Below are 7,046 nucleotides of genomic sequence, written 5' to 3' on the forward strand. Positions count from 1 at the left end.
TGACACAATGCTTACTACTGGAAGAATTGGAAATGAGCAAAGTAATAGAAAGAAAACTTGGTGCAGAACAATAAATGAAATAAAAAATAGTAATGCAGATCAGTAATAAATAGGATTGTTTCAAAGCAAACTTTACTGCTTATGCCAAAGTAAAATGGATAATAATGTTACATATTTTGAAGTGTAGAAAACTTATATGGATTTATATTGTGAAGGAAACCGACTGAATTCACGTTAACTTGTAAGGGACACCAAAGGTTTTTTAAATAAACTCATAAAACTAAAGAAAACTATATTTGTATACAGAAAGCGTAAATTTCACCAAGCAAAATGATTGAGTAAATAACACTGCAAATAAAACATGATTATATCTATTTGATATCATGAACATGCATAATACTTAGACCTAAGATAACTACTTGATTCTGAAAAATGTGAATTGTAATAATAAAAAAATGCAAGACTTCATTATCCTTTATTGCACTCAATGTAAAATTACTGGTGGATTATCTGTTACAGCAAATAAGCATTATGTTAAGTTTAGAAATTACTACTGGTCAGAACTCCAATTGGTTAGAAGCACATCAGAAGAGGTAATGATTGGCATAAAGTAGTGCAAAAATCAATTGAATTTGAAAAGGCTGGGAAGTTCAACAAAAGAGCAAGATAAGATTTATGAATAAATAAATGTTAAAAAAAGATAATATTACTTAATAAAAAGGATTTAAAAATATTGACGCATAAATATAATGAACTCCAACATGTCATCTAAAAATGTTGTATTAAACTTTTACTCATGTAATACTAATAGTCAGAGTTATTTGTGATGTGAAAAATATATTAACTATAATAACTGCTATCTAAAAATAAATATACCTTATTAAGAAAATTAAAAATAGAGAGTGAACTCATTAGAGTTCCAACTTGAACATTAACCAAAACTATTTTATACAAAAAACTATGTTTTGGATAAAATCAAGGTGAATTTCTCTTAAATATAAAGATTAGGTAATGTGGTAAAGCTACATGTAAAAAAAAATGTATTTCATTGTAACTGTGCATTATAAACACATGTTAATGTGATAAAATGTATATAACGAAATTGAATGCAAAATCATAGACTGCAACAAAAACACTTATATGAAAAGGTATATAAGAATATAAGAATAAAACAAAAAAATACTCATAAAGCTAAGAATAAACTAATAAAACTATAGAAAGATGTGACATGTACGAATAAATGGGTAAGTTCAAAGGAATACACAAAATGGAGTTTTATTATCTACATAAAGTAAAAACTAATATCACTCCTCTAATCAAGGTAACGTGCAAAAATGAAAAAAAAAAAGACAAAAGTAAAATATTTGTCAAACATCATAATAATCATGTAAGTGGATAAAGCATATAATTGTTAATTTTGTGGTCTAAATATAATAAGAGTAAAAGTTATTAATATATTAAAGCACTGAGAGGTTTAACTACTATAAAATATTTGCATAAGAAAAATTAATAACAGTTATTTAGGATTGATAGAAAATCAAATCAATGCTATAGAAATGAGAGATAAACATGTATAATCTTATAATCATTAAACATAGATAAACTTAATAATTTCATTTCAAGAAAGTACTCATAAATAAGACCTCCACTGAAATGAATACCTTTAAAAAAAATCATTATACCTCAGAAAGAACCCATTAACTATTTTACATTCATAAGGACATAAATTACACTTGAAGAAATACATAAATGGTTGTCACTCATAGACCTTTCAATGTCAAAGAATCTTTTGTTCATGTGTAAATGGTTTAATTATTCTGTTGGTCCCTATAGTTTTGCGAAATTTTTAATTAGGTCCGTATACTTTTTTTCCTTTTAATTGAGTCCTTGCACCAAATTTTTATTTTTAATTGAGTCCCTATACTTTTTTTCCTTTTATTTGAGTCCTTACACCAAATTTTTTTTTAGTTGGGTCCCTATACAATTAAGCTAATTACTACCAAGAGGGACCTAATTGAAAAAAAAAATTGGTGCAGGGACCCGATTAAAAAGAAAAAAAGTATAGGGACCTATTTGAAAATTTCACGAAATTATAGGGACCAACAGAGTAATTAAACCTGCGTAAATTATAAAGTCATAAAACACAATGGTAAACATATATGGCTCAGAAAGAGCATGAAAAATTTTACATATGAGATTAAGGTATCGCAATATAGTGATAGAACAATTTATATCATTAGCTGCTAACTTAATTTTAATTAACAGGAAAATCGGGACAACTTATAACCAAAATACATGAGAGAGAGAGAGAGAGAGAGAGAGAGAGAGAGAGAATTTAAACAAAAAATAAATAACAATATACATATCAAAATTCGGTAACAAACTTAGTCTAAGATGCAAAACATGATAAAAAAAACACAATAAATAAACACTGAAAAGAAAATTACAACTACATAAGTAGACTATTACAAATTAAGTAAACTGGTAGATCTAAAAGCATTTTAAGTATAACAGAAAATTTGAGCAGAGTACCACTCTTGAAACCATATATGGTGGCGGTGGCAGAATCCTTCTGTTCACAGCCTGAGTCGAGCTATCCGACCTGGGATGATTGGCAACAAAGCAACCGACCTCTTCAAATCAGGCTACCTGACCTCTTCTCAAAGAGGTCGGCCAAATCGACAGGAAAGCCCAATAAAGGGCCCAAATAGAGGAACATGACCCAAATCCAAAGGCAGTCCAAGCCTAAAGAGATAAAGGCGATTCCCTTGAAGATAAGCTGACCCCATCCAAAGATAAGATAAGATAAGATAACTAACTTATCTTATCGGAAAGGTCAGCCCACACTACTATAAATACACTGGAGCACCCAGGTATATCTCATACTCTGATTCTACAATAAACCTGCTTAATATCCGTGCTAACTTAAGCATCGGAGTCTCTTGCAGGTACCCCCCACCCTCCGGTGACCAAGGATCAGAAGTCAGCCAACAAGTCGGACACAACAGCTCCGGCCGCCACCAGCCAGCCAAACATGTCATCTCCGACCAGTACAGAAGATCTCATCCGAGATCGACCTACAGTTTCAGGTAACCCTCGAAACATTGGCGCCGTTGCCGCGGAACCTGGAAGTCATCTCATCACCATGGCGGACAAACAGGATAACGACCACAACTCAAATTTAGAGGACAGAACGCCGCACAAAAACACGGGTGCCACACCAAAAGACACTCCAGAATCTAACGGAGACAAAAACTCATCACATCCGGGAGTAATAGAAGCACTTCAAGATCGCCTAAAGCAACTCGAAAAAGAAAGCTAGTACCAGCAAGAAGTCGGCAAGGATCTACAAAGAGAGGTAAGGCGACGTCGAGAATTAGAAGATAAACTTCTACAATTTGAAGCCGATCTCAAAGCAAAGACTACCCGGACAACCCCTGAAGACAACTCTCGCAAAGATCAGGATCCATTCATTAGGGAAATCATGAAGACTAAAATCCCTAAAGACTTCAAACTTCTGGATATGACTTTGTATGATGGCACTACAGATCCCAACCATCACCTCAGCAACTTCAGAAGCAGAATGTACCTCACCGACGCCTCAGACGCCATTCGCTGCAAAGCTTTTCCAACGACTCTCACGAAGACAGAAATTAGATGGTTCGACAACCTACCTCCAAAGTCCATCTCCAACTTTGACGACCTGGCCAAAAAATTCTTGGCCAGATTCTCCATCCAAAAAGACAAGGCTAAGCACGCCCCCAGTCTACTAGGTATCAAGCAAGGAGATCGGGAAAGTCTCCGCAACTACATAGAAAGATTCATCAAAACGTGTCTAGACATACAAAGCTTACCAACAGAGGCTGCCGTCATGGGCCTCATCAACGGCCTACGAGAAGGACCCTTCAGCCAATCTATATCAAAAAAATATCCCACATCCCTAGATGAGGTACAAGAGCGGGCTGAGAAGTACATTAACATGGAAGAAAATTCTCGACTTGGAGAAGCCTCGAAATCCGGTTTCACCTACCGAGATAAAGATAAAGAATCCAAGAAGAAGGAAGATCGAACAGGCGAAAAAATTAAAAAGTATCATAATTACACCCCTCTTCGGGTGTCCCTTGTGGATATTTACAAAGAAGTCTGTAACACAGAAAAGATACCCCCAGCTCGACCACTCAAAGGCAAAAAAGAAGGAGAAAATCGGAACGGATACTGTGAATATCATCGGGTCCGAGGACATTCCACCAACGAGTGCTTCGACTTAAAAAACATCATAGAAAAGTTAGTAAGGGAAGGAAAACTAAATCGGTATCTAGCCACCCGAGATGATGAACAAAGAAAAAGACGAAGAGATGAAGACGTCGGACGAGCTGAGCGATCACCTCGTACGCCAGAAAGACATGTCCATATGATACACGAAGGATTTGCAGGAGGTGGAATCTCCAAATCATCCTGCAAAAGATATCTCAAAGAAGTATATCATGTCGAAGGGAAGGAGGAAGCACCCGACATCCCTGCAATCACGTTCACCAAAGAAGACGCATCCGGTATCATCTCAGGACACAACGATCCCATGGTCATCACCATCATACTGGCAAACGCCAATCTCCACCGCACATTAAAAGACCAAGGGAGTTCTGCCGACATCTTATTCAAAACTGCCTTCGACAAACTCAGCTTAGAAGAAAAGGAGCTTAGAGCATACCCGAACAGCCTGTTCGGACTGGGAGATACCCCAGTACAACCACTGGGATACATGTCACTACATACAACCTTCGGAAAAGGGAACCAATCCAGAACACTCAAGATAGACTACATTGTGGTCGACGTGAGTTCAGCCTACAATGCCCTAATAGGTCGGACAACACTAAATCAACTCGGCGCAATAGTCTCGACTCCACATCTATGCATGAAATTCCCAACTACAGAAAGGATAGCTACGATAAAAGCAGATCAAAAGATGGCATGCCGCTGTTATAATGAAAGTCTAAACCTCAGAGGTAGAGGAGAAGAGTTCCATACAATTGAGCTTGGTGGAGTTCAGAGACGTGAAGAACTCCGTCCACAACCCAAAGGAGAAATAGAGAAAGTTCAGATCGGGGATACCTCGGACAAAACAACTAATATTGGCACGATCCTGAAGGGATACGCAAAAGAATTACTAGTACAGTTCTTACGAGATAATGTCGATCTCTTCGCATAGAAATCCGCAGACATGCCAGGCATAGACCCCAAGTTAATGAGTCACAAGTTGGCGGTCTATCCAGGATCTCGGCCGGTACAGCAGAGACGAAGAAAACTTGGGCCAGAACGATCCCAAGCTGTGGAAGAACAAGTACAAGCACTACTGGAGGCAAGATTCATAAGAGAAGTCAAGTACCCACTATGGCTAGCTAACGTCGTCTTGGTGAAAAAATCAAATGGGAAGTGGCGAATGTGCACCGACTACACCGACCTCAACAAAGCCTGTCCCAAAGATCCTTACCCACTCCCAAGTATCGACGCCTTGGTAGATGCTTCCTCCGGATATAGATACCTCTCATTTATGGATGCATATTCCGGATACAACCAAATTTCCATGTATCCACCAGATCAAGAAAAGACATCGTTTTTTACGCCAAAAGCAAATTACTGCTACATTGTGATGCCTTTCGGTCTCAAAAATGCGGGAGCTACTTATCAAAGGCTAATGAATAAAGTCTTTTCAGATCATATCGGAAAAATCATGGAAGTCTACGTGGACGACATGTTAATAAAGACACAAAGCGAAGAAACATTATTGTCCGACCTAGCCTAAGTGTTCGACACTATAAGGAAGCATGACATGCGACTCAATCCCACAAAGTGCACCTTTGCAGTAGAAGCGGGCAAATTCTTATGTTTCATGCTCACACAAAGAGGAATTGAAGCAAATCCAGACAAATGCCAAGCTATACTCAACATGAAGAGCCCAACTTGTGTCAGAGAGGTACAACAACTTAACGGGAGATTGGCAGCCTTATCCAGATTCTTAGCAGGATCAGCGATAAAATCTCTCCCCTTCTATGCCACTTTAAGGAAAGGAAAGAAGTCCGAATGGACAACAGAATGCGAGCAAGCCTTCCAGGATTTCAAAAACTTCTTGGGACGACCACCTATCCTAGCTCGACCACGAGAGGAAGAACCACTCGTATTATACCTTGCAGTAGGAAGTCAGGTAGTAGCCTCAGCACTGGTTCGAGAGGACGACAAAGGGCAACAGCCTGTATGTTTCATCAGTAAAGCGCTGCAGGGATCCGAGATGAACTACCAAAAAATAGAAAAGTTCGCCTACACTCTCATACTGACATCTCGACGACTTCGCCCGTACTTCCAGGCCCACACCATTAAGGTTCGGACTGACCAGCCCATAAAGGGAATACTGTAGAAAACAGATCTAGCAGGCAGAATTTTACAATGGGCAGTCGAGTTGTCCGAATTCGACCTCCAATATGAAGCTCGGACAGCCATCAAATCACAATACTTGGACGACTTCATTGCAGAATTCACAGATACCCTGAAAACCCCCACAGAAAGGAATCTCTACGTGGACGGGTCTTCAAATAAGACTGGAAGCGGCGCAGGTGTGATAATAGAAAGCAACCAAGGAACCCAAGTTGAGCTTTCCCTCAAATTTGGGTTCCCGGCCTCAAACAACCAGGCAGAATATGAAGCGTTACTAGCTGGTTTGAAGCTGGCTAAGGAGGTTGGAGCTCAAAAACTCAACATCTTCAGCGACTCATAAGTAGTCACCTCACAGATAACAGGGAGTTACCAAGCCAAAGATCCCACCATGAAAAAGTATTTGGATATAACCAAAGAACAGCTCGGACAACTTAGGGAATATAGGATCTGCCACATACCCGCGAACAAAACGCCCGAGCTGATGCACTCTCAAAGCTAGCCAACACCAAACAGGGGGCAACAATAGAAGCCTCATCCAGGAAATGCTACAGAACCCGTCAATCTCGGAAGCAGAAAAAGTCATAGCTATAACAAGTCAGGATCAAGGATGGATGACCCCC

At 38.7% G+C, this 7,046-nt stretch overlaps 1 pseudogene; it reads left to right on the forward strand.

Moving 5' to 3' along the window:
• The first annotated feature begins 3,484 nt into the window (after window positions 1–3,484).
• LOC148550650 (uncharacterized) lies at window positions 3,485–6,409 on the forward strand (annotated as a pseudogene).
• Window positions 6,410–7,046: the final 637 nt, after the last annotated feature.

Source organism: Arachis ipaensis, chromosome B7 (genome assembly GCF_059453495.1).
Source record: "Arachis ipaensis isolate K30076 ecotype BB chromosome B7, ASM5945349v1, whole genome shotgun sequence".
Taxonomy (NCBI): domain Eukaryota; kingdom Viridiplantae; phylum Streptophyta; class Magnoliopsida; order Fabales; family Fabaceae; genus Arachis; species Arachis ipaensis.